The following is a 19928-nucleotide window of genomic DNA, read 5'->3' as shown; positions in this document are numbered from 1 at the left end:
AGAGAGAGAGAGAGAGAGAGAGAGAGAGAGAGAGAGAGAGAGAGAGAGTCAGTCCTGGGGCTTGCAGTCAGAGCCTGTGTGCATTTTACTCAAGGCTGGAGCTTTACATCTTGAAGCCCCACTTCTAGATTTTTGGTAGTTAATTGGACATAAGATTCTCATGGACCTTCCTTCTTTGAGTTTCTCCAATTCCCAGATCTCAACCTTCTCAGTAGCTAGGTTTAGAAGAATGAACCACTAGCTCCTGCATATATTTTTCCATCTTACATAACGAGGCATCTATTTTAGTCTTAGTATCAATCAACAAAAATGACACAATAAATCTCACCATATTAAGAAAGTAACTTTAAGAGCGACTTAAAAACATAAAACACATGATCATACATGCAAAAGTGGGCATTACATACAGGCAAATTTTCTTCCAAATAAATTCATGAATCATGCAAGAACGTGCCTGATTTGAATGCTGGGTAACCAGATTCAAAGGTTTATGGAGTTTACCAGTAATCACAGATTCTGTTCCACTCTGATGTTCCAACTACCTAATAACCTTTGTAAGCCTCATTCACTCATTTTTAAGTGGGAACAAAATCCTTGGGTATGAACACATAATCACATTTAAACTCTCAGCCTAGGTATAACTTGCTTTAGGAAGGTTATTTCTGCTCTGCAGTCCCCAGTTACTAACTCAATTTCATCTCAAAACTCCCATACCATGTGAAAGTGAGCACATCATCTTTACCATCCCTTCATCTGTCACTATAGTAAATCATTGCTTTTACTTAGTAATATTCTGCTTACTTCTATTGGAATGCAAACTCCTGATTAACATCATTACCAAAGCTAGAGCAGACAATTAGTAAACATTTGGATAACTAAAATTGTGTGCATGTTGGACTATTTTCCTGTTATTGAGTTTCATTAGAACCAATTACATAAAAAATACCAAAAATCTTAAGTATTTTACTTAATCAAAATATTTTAATTACTAAGACTTTTCAATGTGCTAAAGTAGCAAATAACTGCATCATAATGTAATAAAATAGATACAAAATAAAGTAGCATCAAAGTTAAGTGTGATAATTTCAATTTCAATTGGTTAGGAAGACATAGATGTGTAATATGTAATTGTAATATGTAATATGTACATATTACATATGTACGTGTACGTGTAATTATGTAATTATGTAATATGTATACAAAGTTATATATAATTTGTACTTATGTATTATATATACACATAACTTTGCATTTGTAAGAGAGATCTGTTCACAAAATGATTTGTTCAATATATATAGCAAAATATATACTATTTTTCTTTTTGTATACAAATTATTTTGGTGCTATTAGAGAGGTGAAAACAATTGATTACTTCCAGCTTATTTTGGAATCAGTAAAAATAAAATATGAAGAATTTTAATCATTTGGTTCAGCTTCTAAAACAAAAATCACAAACTTTTCATTGTCTTTCATAACACACTGAATTTATTTTAAATACACAGGTGGGCTCAGGAGGTCACACCTGTAATCCTAGCTACTGAGGAGCCTGAGATCTGAGAATCATGGAGGTTCAAAGACAGAGCTGGCAGTAAAGTCTATGGGATTCTTTTTTTTTTTTAATTTAATTTAATTTTATTTGTGAACATACTGTACAGAGGAGTTACAATTACTTGGGCAGGATAATGCGTACATTTCTTACCAAGCATTGCAGCCTCCTCCTTTGTTTACCCTTCACATCCCTTCCCAGCCTCCCCCCTCCCCCCAATCCCAATCCTTCTCCTTCTCCCCCTTCCCCCCGCCCCCCCCCCCCCGCACCGACGTTGTAAAGCTAGTTTTGGACATGACGACTTGTACTTCTCATTGTTGCAACAGGTCCACCTGTATCCTTAAACAACTGGTTTTTCCCCATCTCTATGGGATTCTTATATCCAATTAATCATCAAAAAGCTAAGAAAGTGGAGCTGTAGATAAAGCGGTAGAGCACCAGTCTTGAGCAAAATAGCTAAGAGACAAAGCCCAGACCCTGAGTTCAAGCCCCAGTACCAGCAAACACACACACACACACACACACACACACACACACACACACACACACACACACACACACACACACACACACTTAAATTTTATAGCATAACTATTCCACAGCCCCTCTAAATGGCTTTATCTTTCCTTTATAATTTGCAGTTGTCATTTGTGCTAAAATCATTTATTGTTCCATTTTGAGCCAGTAATTGTACATTGTCTAAAAGGGATCTAGTTTCCAATTTCTAGTTTTTACATTTAGATATCTACTTCTTTTTGAATCATATGTTGACAGATGATTCTTTCTCCATAAATAGGTATTATACTCTTTTCTACACCACTTGGTCATGGATATATTTTTAGTATCTCTAGCTCCCAGCTGCATTAGCAAAATACCTTCTACCTTCCACCCATACCTACGCTCTCCCCTGCCCTCACAAAGGAAAGGGAACTCTCCTGGAGGCTCTGGGATCCACTCTCCACCCAGATCTAGCTGAGTATCTACTGTGCCTCTTAACTCTAAGCCATGATGTTATAAGGATGCCCCTGAATAGGGACAGGTGCCTTTTCTCTCTCCCATGGAGGATGTGGCCTTGTCAGCCTCAGCTGGCATGTGAACCTTTTTCCTCTATGTGACAGTGTCTACATGGTCTTCTGGGATGGGTGCTTTCATATAATTTTAATTCTTAGACATTTAATGGCATTGAGTTTTCAATGTCTATATTTTTATGCTAGTACTAGTATGTAGTTCGGTCACAGGCTTAAAGTCTTTTCCTTTACACTTCTGTGTCTGTCCATCTCTCTCCATCTGTGTCTGTCTGAATGCTTCTATCATCTAGTCTATTTGCAGTGGCCTACATTTTTATATGAATTCCAGAATTATCTTTTTTTCATTTCTTTACAGAAGAACTTTTGACAGAGATTGAATTGAGGGAGGAGACCACTTTGGGACGTGTTACCATCTTAACGCTTTCATTCATGAACATAGTCTACCTTATCATTTACTTAGTTTTCTTTAATTTCTGACAGTAGTGTTTTATAGTTCATAGTAGCCTCCTTGATTAAGTTTATCCCTGGGTATCTGGTTTAAAAAAAATTAAATAAATGTTTATTTACAAAGAAAGCATAGCCAAGAACAAACACTGCTATAAAAATCATTGATTCTTCTGAAAGCCACCCATAGACAATGCTAACTCACTCAAAAGGTCAGGTCTCTAATATTTTTCATGTATGAAACTGGCGCTCCACAAGTCACTGGTCTGTGCGGGCCTAAATTATGAGCATGGACAGTTGCTGGAACTGGTTGTCTAGCTGTCCCATGCCATGACCAAAACCTGCAACACCCATACAGATTCAGAAAATTACATGCATTCAACACTCCACTTGTAGGCAAGTTTCTCCACTGCCTTCTTGCTGGCAATCCTGGAAATGTGCTTCTGTTCAAACCCATTGGATCTGCCCACCCCATCCCAGGCATATCCAAGCCAGATATTGAATCTGTTGGGAGGAGGTGCTGGCCACTGTAGGGAGGCCTTTCCTTTTTATTCTTATTCTCCTTGGCTTTATTCTTCTTGATGAAGTCAGCCATGGGGTCCCCCTCTCTTTCTTGTCCTCTGATCCAGATCTTCATCATTAATATAGCCAGCCAGAGGTTTTGGCATCTCCATTATTGAATACGGTACATTTTGTTGCTGTTGGCGGCTCTGGGCAAGCCCTTTGCCCCACTGGGCATGCTGTTCATCTCCTTCTGAGTCTTTTTCTGCTTCTCTCCTTTGCTCTAAATGTTCTAGTTTCAAGTTCCTCTTATATCCACACTTGTCATGAAGTACAGTTTCAGCAAACTGAAATTCAGCTTCCAAAATAATGGTTCTCTGGTCCCATTTCTGGAGTTCTTGCTGCTCATGCTGAATGCCAGTTAACATCAACTCTCTGAGGAGGAGATGGATCTGAGTTGTCATGATGGAAATGTCCATGTGATGGTAGGTTGTCATTGTGGCCTCCCAGAAGCTTCCATTTAATGCTCCATCTTCTTTACCTACTCTGGAAGCTCATTCACAAACTCAGCCACCACAGGCAAAGCTCCATCCTCATCCTCCTGCTCCTTGCCTGTCTTGGTAGTAGAAATAGCTGTATAGCTCATGTCATTATCAACAATTTGCATTCCCTTGTTGCTGCCAGGTTTCGGATGCTGTTTGTGACTGGACTCAGGCTTGGTGGACTGCAGCATCTTCCCGGGACAGATGCTCAGCCTCAGAGAGTGGCAGAGGTGTGGAGACAGTTCAGCGGTGCAGGGGATAAACTTCTTCAGTTCCAGCCATGATACCCCTCAGCCACATCAGCCTGATAAGACTCAAGCTTGTGTCTCAGCTGCAGAACGCAGGGCAATGAAATAGGATCAGATAAACAGTACCTTAGGGCCAGGACTGTGTCTTCCCTCTCCACTTGCATCAGAGCAACTGCACTGATGAGCTGAAATGGATGCCATGGTGACCTGAGGAGAGCCAGGAGAATGGAGGCATGATACAATGGCACCTGAGCTGGTCAGGGCCTAAATAGGGCCACTGTCAGGGGTCAGGGTCACAGGGAACTCCAGAGTCTCTCGAGTTCATAGCCCAGGACTGATAGGTCCAATATCTATTGACCAGTTCCCACCCTTACCTCTAGAAATTCAGGCATGCCCATCACCTAAAGGTAGGACTTCTCTTTCTCCACCATGAAGACAAGATGGTGCCAGTTAAAGCCAATTCTCTTTTATTTGTCATGCTGCCAAGATGGTCCTGTTAGACTCAGTATCCTTATTTCATTTTTCATTAGTTTATGTATGTAGAATCAAATCGTTGATTCTTCAGTGAGGGCTGGGTTGGGCCCTTAAGACCACGAGTGTAACTGAGTTATATCTTTCTTTTTTTTTTTTAGCCTCATACACCCATTGTGGTCTTGGCTTGTGGGAATATTACCAACCAGTGGAAGAGAACACAGAACAAAAAATACTCAAGAGGAGGAAGAGTCAGGGAATCTGAAGTGCCGTGTGCCTTCCATCTCAAAATCAGCAGATCTCAGCTGCATGTGGTGAAGCAAGGATCCCATCTACTTTTACCACATGAGGGTGGTGCGGATGATTATGTAGGGTCTCCTCCTAGTGGCTTTGAGGCTGTCATTGACAAACTTTATTCATTCATTCATTCATTTTATCATAAAGATGCTGTACAGAGGAGTTACAGTTACATGAGAAAGATAACAAGTACATTTCTTGTCAAATATTGTTACCCACTCCTTTGTTGTTCTCCCACAGTCCTTTCCCTCCCCTACCTCTTCCACTTTTCTCCCCCCCCTCACCCCCAAGTTGTAAAGTTCATTTCTGACATATTGTCTTGTGAGTATTGTTGTTGCAATGGGTCATCCTTTGTCCTTGTTTCAGCATTTTATTATTCCCCTTCCCTTCCCCAAATCAAGATAAATGTATATACAGGACAGAGGGTGCCAGAATCAAAGACAGTAATTGCCAAGGATAAACCAATGGAAAAATAAAAATGAAATAAAATAAGAAGAAAGAACTAGATACAGTAGGGAACAACAAGGTCAACAACCATGTTTCCATGTCTCAGAGTTCATTTCAATTAGGATCATTTTTATAGTCATATGTACATAGCTATTGAGCTATTATGATTCTTTGCCAGGGCTATTCTAGGCATATACTAATTATTACAAATGAGGGAAACCATAAAACCTATGATTCTTTGGGAATTACTTCACTTATTGTGCTTTTTTCCCAAGTCTTTCCATTTCCTTATGATAGAAGCATAAAATTCCTTTGTGTATATATACCACATTTTCTTTACCCATTCATCTATTGCGAGATATCTGGGTTGGTTCCATATCTTAGCTATGGTAAATAATGCTGCAATGAACATGGTTGTACTGGTAGCTTTAGTGTGGACTTGCTTGTGATCATTTGGATAAATGCCCAGGAGTGGGATAGCTGGATCATAAGGGAGTTCTATGTTTAGTCTTTGGAGTAACCTCCACACTGCTTTCCAGAGTGGTTGAACCAGCTTACATTCCCACCAATAGTGTAGTAGCATTCCCTTTTGGCTACATCCCTGCCAGCATCTGTTATTATTTGTTTTCTTAATAATGGCCACTCTAACCGGGTTGAGGTGGAATCTCAATGTTGTTTTGATTTGCTTTTATGCCCAGTGATGTTGAACATTTCTTCATATATATATTGGCCATTCTTATTTCCTCTCCAGAGAAGTCTCTTTTTAATTCTTTATTAATGGGGTGGTTGTTTCTTTGGGGATGTTTTATTGGGAGTGTTAATTTTTTGAGCTCTAGGTGTATTTTGATATAAGACCTGGGTCTGTTGTATAATTAGTGAAGATCTTCTACCAATCTGTGGGCTTTCTATTTATCTTGCTAGCTATGTCTTCTGCCATGCAGAAGCTCTGAAGCTTAATGTGATCCCATTTATATTTGATTTGTTGTGTTTCTGGATCTTTATTTAGGAAGTATCAATCTGTGCTGAGGAACCCCTATCCCTTCCTGTAATATTTTCAGGGTCTCTACTTTCACCTCAAGGTCTTTGATCCATTTGAAGTTGATTCTGATGCAGGCTGATATATAAAGATCTAATTTCAATGTTCTACATGTGTATAGCTAATTCTGCCAGCACCATTTGTTGAAGAGGCTGTCATTCTTCCATCTGATAATTTTGGCTCCTTTATCAAAGATTAGGTGGCCATAGGTCTGTGGGATCATGTCTGGCTCTTCAATTCTATTCTATTGATCCTCAGGCCTGTTCCTGTGCCAGGACCAAGCTATTTTTATAATTACAGCTTTATACTAGTGTTTGAAGTTTGTTATTGATATTCCTCCAGCACTGTTCTTCCTGCTAAGGATTGTTTTTGCTATTCAGGGTCTTCTATTGTTCCATATGAATTTTTGGATTGCTTCTTATATTTCTTTAAAGAATGTTGTTGGGATATTGATTGGATTTTTAGATAGATTTGGGCAGTATTGCCATTTTCATGACATTAATTCTCCCTATCCAAGAGTATGGTAGATTTTTCCACTTCCTTAAATCTGCTTTAATTTTTTTTTATGTTTTTAAAGTTTTCATCATAGAAGTCGTTGACCTCTTTGGTTAAGTTTATTCATAACATTATAATGGAGTACTTTTCCAAACTTTATGCTAGCAAATTTGACAATACAGAAGAAATGGAAGAATTTCAAGCAAATATTGATATACCCAAACTGAATCGAAAAGATCTAGATCAACTAAACAGACCCATATCAAGTATTGAAGTAGAAATAGCAATAAAAGAACTCCCACAGCTGAATTCTATAAAGCTTTCGAAGGAAAATTTACTCCAATACTCCTGAAACTCTTCAATGAAATTGAAAGTGAAAGATCATTATCAAATTCATTTTATGAGGCCAGAATAACTTTCATCCCAAAACCTGATAGGGACCCATCAAAGAAAGAGAACTATAGATCCATCTCTTTAATGAACATTGATGCAAAATTTCTCAATAAAATTCTGGGTAACCGACTACAACACCTAATCCAAAAATTCATACACGATGGCTAAAAAGAATTAATTCCAGGGGTGCAAAGCTGGTTCAATATATGCAAGTTAATTAATGCAATTCAACACATCGATAGGAGCATGGACAAGAACATCATGATCATTTCAATAGATACAGAAAAAGCATTTGACAAGATCCAACACCCCTTAATGATGAAAGCTCTGGAATCAATGGAACACCCCTCAATATAATGAAGGCCATGTATGACAAACCTCCAGCCAGCATTCGACTTGATGGAGAAAAGTTAAAAACATTTCCTTTAAAATCAGGCACAAGACAAGGATGTCCACTCTCTCTACTTCTCTTCAATATTGAATTGGAGTTCCTAGCCAGAGCAATTAGGGAAGAGACAAACATAAAAGGGATCCAAATAGGGAAAGAAGAAGTAAAATTCTCCCTCTTTTGCAGATGACATCATCCTGTACTTAAAGAACCCCACAGACTCCTCTCTCAAATTACTAGAGCTGGTCCAAAACTTTGGTAAAGTAACAGGGTATAAAATTAATCCACAAAAATCAGTAGCTTTTCTGTATGCCAACAATAAGAAGAGTGAGGCTGAAATTTTTTTAAAGCAACTCCTTTTGTAATAGCCTCTAAAAAATAAAATACCTTGACAAACTTCTTAATCCAAACAATCTCCAAGTTAGATGGGATGGGTTGGATCAAAGCTGGGCGTAGGTAGTATTTCCCCAACCTGTTTGTACATCTTCTGCTGGCAAATCCAGATGATTCCTAAGTGACTCCAAAAAGATAGTAACATGTCTGGGTCCTTGATCCTGGCTTTCAGAGTGGTGTAAAAGTCATTGGGACCTGAGAAAAGTCTCAAATGGTGCCTGCCCTATGGAGTCTCTTGTCCTCTAGCAGCCATGATTGCTGAGGCCATTTTACCAGTGGGATTTTAAGGAACCCAAGTGCCCTTGGGTATCATTTGAATGGTATTATAAATGGTGTTGTATTCTTGATTTCTTTCCAGATTGTACATTCCTGATATCTAGAAACACAGGTAATTTTTGCATTGATCCTTGATCCTGCAGCATAATGAATTGGTTTATTAGGCCTAGTAACATTTTAAGGGAATTTTTGGAATTTTCATGTCATGTTCCCATAGATAGGGTTTTACTTCTTTCCAGCTTGGATGTCCTTTTTTTTTTCTTGCATAATTGATTTGGTTCAAATTTTTAGTACAAAGTTAAAAGCAGATGTACTTGCCATTGGATTTAATAGTAGTGTGAACAATGACACAATAAAATAGTACAGACTGTGTTTCTTAAACAGTAATTTATTTTAATGTATCTAAGAGCTCAGGCTTCTCCTGAAAGTGCTCTCCTTGACAGGCAGATGATGACAATCTCACTGTGTTTAAAAACTCTTTTGTATTCTTAGTATCATATTCTTCATTTGAGAAAGTACTTTCAGATTAGAGACCTACCCTTATAAACAAATTTAATTTTAATTGGCTCATTAAAAATTTTATCTCTTAACCCTCCATATTTCTACAGTACTGGGATATATGAATGTTGGTGGAACATAATTGAGTCCCAAACAAATATGATGCTAATTGTGTGTGTTTCATCAAGACTGTCAGGTTGACCAAGTTTATTTCTATTTCCAGTTTGCTGAATTTTTTTAACTCGTGGAAAAAGGTTGGATTTTGTCAAATAACTTGGTAGCAATAAAGAATATCATGTTTGTTTGTTCCCCCTCCCTTTATTCTGTTGATGGATCAGTGAGGGATTGGTTTTATATATTGAACAATCCAGGTATTTATGGAATAAACCTCATTTGGACAGTGTTGTACAATCTTTTTAATGTACTGTTGTGTTCTATTTATTATTTTAAAGTATTTTTAGTCCATGTTTATAGGAATATTGTAGATATCTTTAAAGTACCATGCTCCATATATCAGCTTCTTGAGTAGCTGGGATCACAATGTTTGTAGACATTAGTTCACTTCATATACTCAATTGAACACAAATTTCCATAGGATTCATTTATAGTGATCTTGATTTCTGCAAGCAGTGCTAAGTTATAATGAGCCATACTGAAATTCACTGTGTGGAATGTCTGCATGCAGAACCATGTTGACTTATTGGAAATGTTAGAACAAAAATGCTAATGATCAAGAATTTGCACATTCTTTGTTTAGTACCTAGTTTCTTGTGACTTCCAGCTAAAATGTTTCCATGAGGAGAGACACATTCCTTTCCACCACACCATGCATGCATGAAAGACTGAACCCAGGATAATGTGCAGGATGAGATGTAATAATGGAGCCAAAATAATGATGATATTTGCTGTTTATGATGATCTTAGTTCATTCTAAGCAGCAAGCCAAATATTTTAATCTAGTATTCTCAGCACAGCTCTTTAGGTTGGCACCATTTCTATACTGGATTTGCAAATGTAGAGAAGGAAATCAAGCCTGAAGAAAGATATGAAATCCACAAGAAAGAAAAAAAAGCACACACCAATGCTTTTTCAAGATAACAGAATAAGGGGGAAAAAGTGAAGCTTCGACCTGGAGAATTTGGCATTTGTTTCACAGGAAGAACAGAAAACTTCTCCATTTTCCCTATGACTTGTTTGGAATTGAGAATAGATTTGAGGTGGGATAATTTCCTGCTTGTGAAAAGAGAGCAGAATCAAAGGATTTTGAGATTACTGACATGTTTGAGACATTTTGAAAAGAAATAAAACTATTTTATAGCCTAAAGTCTAGTTATTACAATGTAAGAAAGTTCATAAAGTTCTAAAATTTTCAGTGTAGCACAAAGCACATGAAGTAACATTGTAAAAACAAATATTCCATAGTTTATTTTTTAATGACTCAATGAGGCATTTATTATTCCAAAGTGGATTTACTTAGCTTCATAAATACAATTATCTAAGATGCTTTTTAAAAATTTTCTTCTAACAGCTAAGCAATGCAATAAACTCTAAAGAAGATAAACTTAAAAGAAGACAGTACCATTTGTCCAACCTTTCTTTAATTTGTTAGGTTTCTGGGTCTCTATTAAGAAAATTTCAGCCTAGGGTTTCTCCTACTCCTTCCTGTAATGTTTTCAGGGTGTCTGCTTTGACTCCGAAGTCTTTGATCCATTTGGAGTTGATTCTGGTGCAGGGTGATATATAAGAATCTAGTTTTCTACAAGTGATTAACCAATTTTGCCAGCACCATTTACTGAAGAGGCTGTCTTTCTTCCATTATTTTTTTTTAGCTCCCTTATCGAAGATTAGGTGGCTATAGGTCTGTAGGTTCATTTCTGGTTTTCAATTCTATTCCATTTGTCCTGAGGTCTCTTCTTGTGCCAGTACCAAGCTGTTTTGATTCTATGGCTTTGTAGTAGAGTTTGAAATTTGGTATTGATATTCCTCCAGCACTGTTTTTTTCTGTTAAGAATCGTTTTTGTTATTCAGGATCTTTTATTGTTCCATATGAATTTTTGGATTGCCTCTTCTATTTCCATGAAGAATGAGGTTGGAATATTGATAGGTATCACATTGAATATGTAGATAGCCTTGGGAAATATTGTCATTTCATGATGTTGATCCTTCCAATATAGGAGCATGGGAGGTTTTCCACTTTCCAAATTCTGTTTTGATTTCCCTTTCAGGTTTTCAAAGAAAGGTTGAACAAATAGGATTACATGAAGTTGCAGAGCTTCTGCATGGCAAAGGACATAGCTAGCAAGATCAATAGAAAGCCCACGGAATGGGAGAAGATCTTCACTAGCCATAGAACGGACAAGGGTCTCATATACCTGGAACCCAAAAAATTAAATACCCCAAAAACAAATCCTCAAAGAAACAACTGCCTGATTAATAAGTGGGCTAAAGACTTAAAAGAGAAACTTCTCTGAAGAGGAAAGAAGGAAGGCCAATAGACACATGAAGAAATGCTCAACTTCTCTGGCCATAAAAAAAATGCAAATCAAACAATGAGAAGTACAAGTTGTTATGTCGAAAACGAACTTTACAACTTTGGTGGGGGGGGGAGGATTGGGTGCAGGGGGCGGGAGTAGGAAGGGAAGGGATGGGAAGGGGAAACAAAGGAGGAGGCTACAATGCTTGATAAGAAATGTACTCATTATCTTGCCCATGTAATTGTAACCCCTCTGTACAGTATTTTCACAATAAAAAATAAAAAAAGAAATGCAAATCAAAACAACATTGAGATACCACCTTACCCCAGTTAGAATGGCTATAATCAAGAACTCTAATTAAACAACAGATGCTGGAGGGGATGTGGACAGAAGGAAACCTTACTGCATTGTTGGTAGGAGGTAGGAGTGTAAACTTGTTCAACCACTTTGGAAAGTAGTATGGAGGTTCCTCAAAAGACTCCACATAGAGCTCCCCTATGACCCAGCAATCCCACTTTTGGGCATTTACCCAAATGATCACAAACAAGGCCATACTAAAGCTACCAGCACAACTATGTTTATTGCCGCATTATTTACCATAGCTAAGATATGGAACCAACCCAGAGGCCCCTCAGTAGATGAATGGATCAAGAAAATGTGGTATATATACACAATGGAATTCTATGCCTCCATCAGAAAGAATGACATTGCCCCATTTGTTAGGAAATGGAAAGACTTGGAAAACATTATATTAAGTGAATTAAGCCAAGCCCAAAGAAACATAGGTCCCATGGTTTCCCTTATTTGCAATAACTAGCATATGTCTGAGACAAGCAGAAAAGGTCAGATAAGATGATGTTAAGTGAAATGAACCCCAAGATAGCATCACAAGTGGTTTTTCTTTCTTGCTATTGTTTCTAACGTATTTATAAGGTACCACGTGATTTTTGTTGTCATTGCTTTGTATGTCCCTCCCCACGGTGTAACCCCTGTTTTCACTATATTTGATGTTCGTATAATTTGGGGAATGGAAGGGAAAAAACAAATTGTTTAAATAGGGATACCGGTGGATCCATTGCAACAATGAGATGTACAAGATGCTATGTCGAAAACTGAACTTTACAACTTGGGGTGGGGGAGTGTAGTTGTGGACATGGGAGGGCAAGGATGGTAGGGGAAAAACAAAGGAGGAGGCAACAATGCTTGATAAGAAATGTACTCATTACCTTGCTCATGTGATTGTAACCCCTCTGTACAGTATTTTCACAATAAAAAACTTATTAAAAAAATAAGTAGCCTGGCGCTGGTGGCTCACGCCTGTAATCCTAGCTACTCAAGAGGCTGAGATCTGAGGATCACGGTTCAAAGCCAGCCCGGGCAGGAAAGTCCGTGAGACTCTTATCTCCAATAAACCATTAGAAAACCAGAAGTGGCGCTGTGGTTCAATCGGTAGAGCACTCGCCTTGAGCTGAAGAGCACAGGGACAGCGCCCAAGGCCAGAGTTCAAAGCCGTACGACCGACCGACCAAACAAACAAACAAACAAACAAACAAATAAATAAATGAATAAATAAAGTATTTTAAAGAAAAAAAACTAGGAAAACTAAGAATAAGGTCACTCTGCTCAAAATTATCAGTGGACTTGCCATAGATTATATAAAATGATTCCTGGAGGTTAGTGGCTTATGCTTGTAGTCGTAACTACTCAAGAGGCTGAGATCTGCAGGATGGTGGTCCTAAGACAGGTTGGGCAGAAAAATCTAAGAGACTCCAGTTCTAAATGATCAGTAAATAGCCTGGGGGAAGAGTGTCTCAAGTGAATTAAAGTTGACTCTGTGTGTGTGTGTGTGTGTGTGTGTGTGTGTGTTTTCCCAGTCTGGGGCTTGAACTCAGAGCCTGGGCACTGTCCTTGAGCTTCTTTTTTTTGCCCAAGGCTAACACTCTACCTCTTGAACCACAGTGCCACTTCCAGCTCTTTCTGTTTATGTGGTACTGAGGAATCAAACCCAGGGTTTCAAGCATGTTAGGCTGGCACTCTCTCACTAAACCACATTCAGAGCCCGAAAATTTTTTAAGTCTTGGAACTAAAGTGCCGACTAGATAACAGCCTTTATCTCATGATGGAGAGACAAGGATGACAAAATATTAACATAAATCCAAGACTATTGTGGTTTGGAACATTTACTGCTTTACTTCAAGTCATTGTTATTTTATGAAGATGGTGGATTTATGATGTGTACCTACAATAATCATGAATAACTAAAAAGGTATTAAATCTGGCAATAAGCTAAGAACGAACAACAATGACATGAAGAAATACATGTGAGAAACATAAAGAAAAATGCTCCTATATAATTTTAGCTTCATCATCCAGAGCTTAATGAAATTTCTCTTAGAACAGATGGAAAATAGTTACATTTTTATGAAATATATACAACTCTTATTGTTTTCGCCCAACTATTTCTGAACCTAATTAGTAGGGATGACAAATTGTTCTGAGCAGATGTTGATAAAGATGCAACTTTGTTCTGTTCACTGAATTTGGGGGAATAAAGCACTAACTCCTTAAACATCATTAGTGAATGTCTTTTATGTAAATTATTCCTCATGCAATGCTTTGTCTCAGGAATCACAGAATTTAGGATTATGGTAAAAGGTAGAAGAAAATTGAATTTTCCCCAGTAATTATTCATGCTTTTTCTATTCCTTTGTTACTGAAAACAAACTCAAAACCTAGCATAAAATAATGATGCTCATCTGTGCTACTAGGGCTGATCTTGAGGAGAACTCTTTGTTTTCTCATCTATAAAAGAACTAATAGTAACTTCTACATCTTAGAGCTGTTATTGGGTTTGAATGAATATGCTAAGGTTTTGGGAGACCACCCACAATATATTTTTTTAAATGTTACCTGTCATTTTTTTTCTAAAATTCCTAAAGGACCCCACAAAGTTTTCTAAAGCTAATTGTATCACTCTTAAATCCATCTCTAATGACTATGGTAACTTTGCCTTACTAAGTGACCCTCTTTTGACAGACATTTAAATCTCTCCATTTCTTTAAGTATTTCAAATATGACTGTAGTCAGTATGCTATGTATATCCTTTTAGAATGTCCTTAATTTTTTAAAAAAGTTGTTGATTTTTAATTAACACATTATTATATGTATTTATGGGTTCCTTGGGATTTTTCAAGTCACATATATATTGAGGAGTGTTCAAAACAGGCTAAGCATATCTTATCTGTCTCTTAAAATTGGTAGCATTTCTTTGTGGTAGGAACATTCAAAAAATTTCTAGGTTTTTGGGAATATGTGAAACATTTATTTACTCTTACTTTATTGTACTGTGCAATAAAGCATCAAAATGCAGTTCTCTATTCTGATTGTAAATCAGAGCACAAGTATCAGTATTTCTCCTTTTCTCCCTCCCCTGTAGTCTCCCCAGATTCTGGTAACCACTCTTCTGTAATCCACATCAATGAGATTAATTTCATGTTTTCTTTATAGTACTTACCTTCATCATAAGCAATATTTATGTTTACATATAAGATAAATATATTCATGTTTACATTTTATATAGAAAATATTTTTACTTTAAATTATTTTTTCTCAATGGATGCATACTTTTAGGGCAAGGATTTTGATCTCTTTCACTTACTTCAAGGCAAGGCAGACAAAAACAAGTATATTACAGTATCATGTAGCATAGATATGAAAAGCAGGCTTTACTGGTGAAATGTGAAAGTTCCCAATTTTTTTACTAGAGGGTCATGAAATTCTCTCATGATCTTACAGAACATTGATCAAAATGATGCTGAACCTACCATGAAGCTGCCTTTTTGGAAAACTAACTTTTTCTTCTTCAATAGCTTATCCCTCTTCACCTTTTCATTCCTTGTTATATGAGCATTTCAGTTGTTCCACATCCTTACCAACACTTGTTATGAGTCAGTCTTTTTTTTCTTTTTCTTTTTCTTTTCTTTTCTTTTTTTATTGTGAAAATACTGTACAGAAAGGTTACAATTACATGGGCATGATAATGAGTACATTTCTTATCAAGCATTGTAGCCTCCTCCTTTGTTTCCTCTTCCCATCCCATCTCCCCCTTCCCCCCCCCACTCCCAACCAAAGTTGTAAAGTTCATTTTCGACATAATGACTTGTAGGTCTCATTGTTGCAATGGATCCACCTGTATCCCTATTTAAACGATTTGTTTTTTCCCTTCCCCTCCACAAATTATTACATCAAATACAGTGAAAACAGGGGTTATACCATTGGGAAGGGACATACAAAGCAACAAAGAAATAATCTTATAAATGTGTTAGAAACAATCGCATGAAAGAAAAAAGTATTTGAATACATATCTTAGGGTTCATTTCCTTAACATCAACTTATCTAACCTTTTCTGTTTGACTTAGACATATACTAGTTACTGCAAATAAGGGAAGCCATGGGACCTATGTTTCTTTGGGCCTGGCTTACTTCACTTAATATAATTTTTTCCAAGTCTTTCCATTTCCTAATGAATGGGGCAATGTCATTCTTTCTGATGGAGGCATAGAATTCCATTGTGTATGTATACCACATTTTCTTGATCCATTCATCTACTGAGGGGCATCTGGGTTGGTTCCATATCTTAGCTATAGTAAATAATGCGGCAATAAACATAGTTGTGTTTGTAGCTTTAGTGTGGTCTTGTTTGTGAACATTTGGGTAAATGGCCAAAAGTGGGTATTGCTGGGTCATAGGGGAGCTCTATGTGGAGTCTTTTGAGGAACCTCCATATTACTTTCCAAAGTGGTTGAACAAGTTTACACTCCCAACAACAATGCAGTAAGGTTTCCTTCTGTCCACATCCCCTCCAGCATCTGTTGTTATTAGGGTTCTTGATTATAGCCATTCTAACTGGGGTGAGGTGGTATCTCAATGTTGTTTTGATTTGCATTTCTTTTATGGCTAGAGATTGAGCATTTCTTCATGTGTCTATTGGCCATGAAGTCTTTAGCCCACTTATTTATTGGGCAGTTGTTTCTTTGAAGATTTGTTGTTGGGGGTTTAATTTTTTTTTTTTTTTTTTTTTTTTTTGTCGGTCGTGGGGCTTGAACTCTGGGCCTGGGCGCTGTCCTTCAGCTCTTCAGCTCAAGGTGAGCGCTCTACCACTTGAGCTACAGCGCCACTTCCGGTTTTCTGGTGGCTTATTGGAGATAAGAGTCTCATGGTCTTTCCTGCCCGGGCTGGCTTTGAACAGCAATCCTCAGATCTCAGCCTCCTGAGTAGCTAGGATTACAGGCGTGAGCCACCAGTGCCCAGCTGGGGGTTTAATTTTTCGAGTTCCAGGTATATTTTAGATATGAGACCCCTGTCTGTTGTATGGCTATTGAAGATCTTCTCCCAATCCAAGGGCTTTCTTAAGTCATGTTTTATAAATCTAAGTATTCTAATAGAAATGTAGTTGGTAAAGATATCTCATAATGATTTTAAGTTGGGTTTCCCTAACTACTGATGCTGAATACTTTTGCATCTATAGATACTCTTTACATAGTAGGGAAAATTACAGTACAAATCTAAGAACAACCGTGTGTGTGTGTGTGTGTGTGTGTGTGTGTGTGTGTGTGTGTGTGTGTGTGAATAGACAGAGCTTAGGCCCAAGAAGCATTAGGATTTTGTGAAAATAGCAGGTGATCGTAAGGGACGAGGCCTTCAAGTTGAAAGAGGAGGAGGCTTCATGTCTATGTTGTTTCCCATGGAATATTGCATTTTTTGTTCTTAATATATATTTTTATTGTAAAGATACTGTACAGAGGGGTTACAGCTACATGAGCAAGGTAATGAGTCCATTTCCTATCGAGCATTGTTACTCTCACCTTTATTTTTCCTCTACCATCCCTTTCCTCCCCACCTCCCCAACTCCCCACTCCACCCCAGCCCCACAAAGTTGTAAAATTCACTTTCTACTGTCTTGTACATCTCATTGTTACAATGGGCCATCTTGTATCCTTATTTCAGCATTTTGTTATTTCCCTTCCCCTCTGCATTTTAGAAAAATGTATATACAAAATGCAGAGAATCGAAATCAAATACAAGAGGGTTGAACCATGGGGGGAGAACATACAAAGAAACAAAAAAAATCACATAGTACATTAAAAGTACATTAAAAAGAACAAAAAAAAGATAAAATGTCTTGTGTCCCTATCTTGGGGTTCATTTTGTTTAGCATCAATTTGTATGATCATATGTACATAGTTTTCAACCCCGTTTGCTTATCCTAGACATATATAGTTATTGCAGACAAGGGAAACCATGGGATCTGTTTCTTTGAGTCTGGCTTACTTCATTTAATATATTTTTTTCAAAGTCTTTCCATTTCCTAACAAATGGGGCAATGTCATTCTTTCTTTTGGAGACATAGAATTCTGTTGTATATAACCCACTGCATTGTTGATGGGAATGTAAACTTGTTCAACCACTTTGGAAAGCAGTATGGAGGTTCTTCAAAATACTACACATAGAGCTCCCATATGACCCAGAAATCCCACTTCTGGGCATTTACCCAAACAATCACAAACAAGCCCTACTAAAGCTGCCAGCACGGCTATGTTTATCGCAACACTATTCACCATAGCTAAGATATGGAGCCAACTCAGATGCCCCTCAGTAGATTCAAGAATATTGCATTTGCAACAATGAGATGTACAAGTCATTATGTCAAAAATGAACTTTACAACTTTGGTGGGGGGGGTTAACGGGGAGGATTGGGTGTGGGGGCAGAGGGAGGATGGGAAGGGATGGGAAGGGGAAACAAAAGAGAAGGCTACAATGCTTGATAAGAAATGTACTCATTATCTTGCCCATGTAATTGTAACCCCTCTGTACAGTATTTTTACAATAAAAAATAAAAAAAGAATATTGCATTTGATGGTAGAATTTAGAGGAAGCCCCTCTAACTAAGAAAGTACAATGAAAACCACTTTCCCACATCTGAAGAGGATAAGGCCCCAATCCAGATGACTCATTCTGGTCAATCTGACAGGTCAAGGTATTCCCCAGAGACTTCTACTTATTTCTCCTAAAGTCAAACACAGACAGATAATTTCTTACATTTCCATCAACTATCATTTACTAGAAGCAGATGGCCAAGGGCAAGACTTAACTTATAGTAATAAGAGTGACCTTTCTTTTCCTTCCATTGTATTAGTTGTCGATTGTGACTAAGCCCTGAGCAAAATGTTTAAGCATATGATTCATTAAATCTTTTCTGTAACTGAACCTATAAGTGTTATTAACATTACAGTAAGAAAGAAAGCAGACATATTTTTAAATGATAATGTGTTATAGTAGATTTTAAGTAAATTGTTAAATTTGTATTTGAGCACAGGTTTGTCTGACTTCAAAGTTCATGGTAATTTCTCCAGAATAATACCACATTTCTCTAGTTCCAGGTAGCTACAAAAATTGTTTTGGGGGAAGTCATGTGTAGATAACAAAGGAGAGAAAGAAAGAAAGAAAGAAAGAAAGAAAGAAAGAAAGAAAGAAAGAAAGAAAGAAAGAAAGAAAGAAAGAAAGAAAGAAAGAAAGAAGAAAGAAAGAAAGGAAGGAAGATGTAGAAAGAAAGAAAGGAAGGAAGATGTAGAAAGAAGAAAAAGGAAGAGAGAGAGAAGAAAAGAAAGGAAGAAAGGGAGAGAGCACAAATCAAAGGAGAGATAGGTAGGTGGAATAATGCCAGACTTAATCCAATCAAATGGCCTGACAATTTAAATTTACTCTTACAGAATCATTGAATGACATCAATAAGTAAAATATTAAGCACAGAAATAGTATTATATACAGATCTTTGTCCTGTTTAGAGTTGTTCCATAATTTATAAGAAAGTTACTAACTTTTTAACTTTTACTATCACCCAAAGACTCTATGGCCTTTAATATTTAAACAACATCCTACAGAAATTCAATAATTCCTGAGGCATAAATAGGAAAATAACGAATATATATTTTCATGCTCATCTTTGTTCATCTTCATTCCTAATCTTGATCTCTCTTGATTCTCCAAAAGAAACATGCACAGCTTCATCCCCATACATACTCCTCAGAGTTAAAATTATACCATGTAGTCTAGTTTAAAAGTAATTTTTTCAACTCTCAAACTTTAGAAGTTTCTCATTGATTGCTTCCCATATACTGTTTGGCCTCTAGGTATTACACTATCTACTTCTTTTTTCCTTCCTTTTCTCTTCTCTCATGTTTCTGATACAGTAAAATAAACAGACAAATATATTCTTTTACTTTTTCATGCAGAGTAAATCAATAATCACTACTGGCTTCCTGGGCCAATAGAAGAGTGCTTTACCTTCCATTCCAAATCTCCTTTTCCTTCTTCTTTCTTTTTGGTAGAGAACTTTCTTGAAGTTAATCTTATGTGCATTGTTGATTTTTGCTTACACAAATAGCAGCTTAG

The 19928-nt window shown here is 37.2% G+C and overlaps 1 pseudogene; it reads right to left on the bottom strand.

Annotated features, from left to right (window-relative positions):
* Nucleotides 1-3386: 3386 nt before the first annotated feature.
* On the bottom strand, nucleotides 3387-4016 carry LOC138806137 (BUD13 homolog pseudogene; annotated as a pseudogene).
* Nucleotides 4017-19928: the final 15912 nt, after the last annotated feature.

This window comes from Dipodomys merriami, unplaced genomic scaffold (genome assembly GCF_024711535.1).
Source record: "Dipodomys merriami isolate MVZ:Mamm:240054 unplaced genomic scaffold, mDipMer1.0.p SCAF_4, whole genome shotgun sequence".
In the NCBI taxonomy this organism is placed as follows: domain Eukaryota; kingdom Metazoa; phylum Chordata; class Mammalia; order Rodentia; family Heteromyidae; genus Dipodomys; species Dipodomys merriami.
This window is presented reverse-complemented; position numbering and strand designations above follow the sequence as displayed.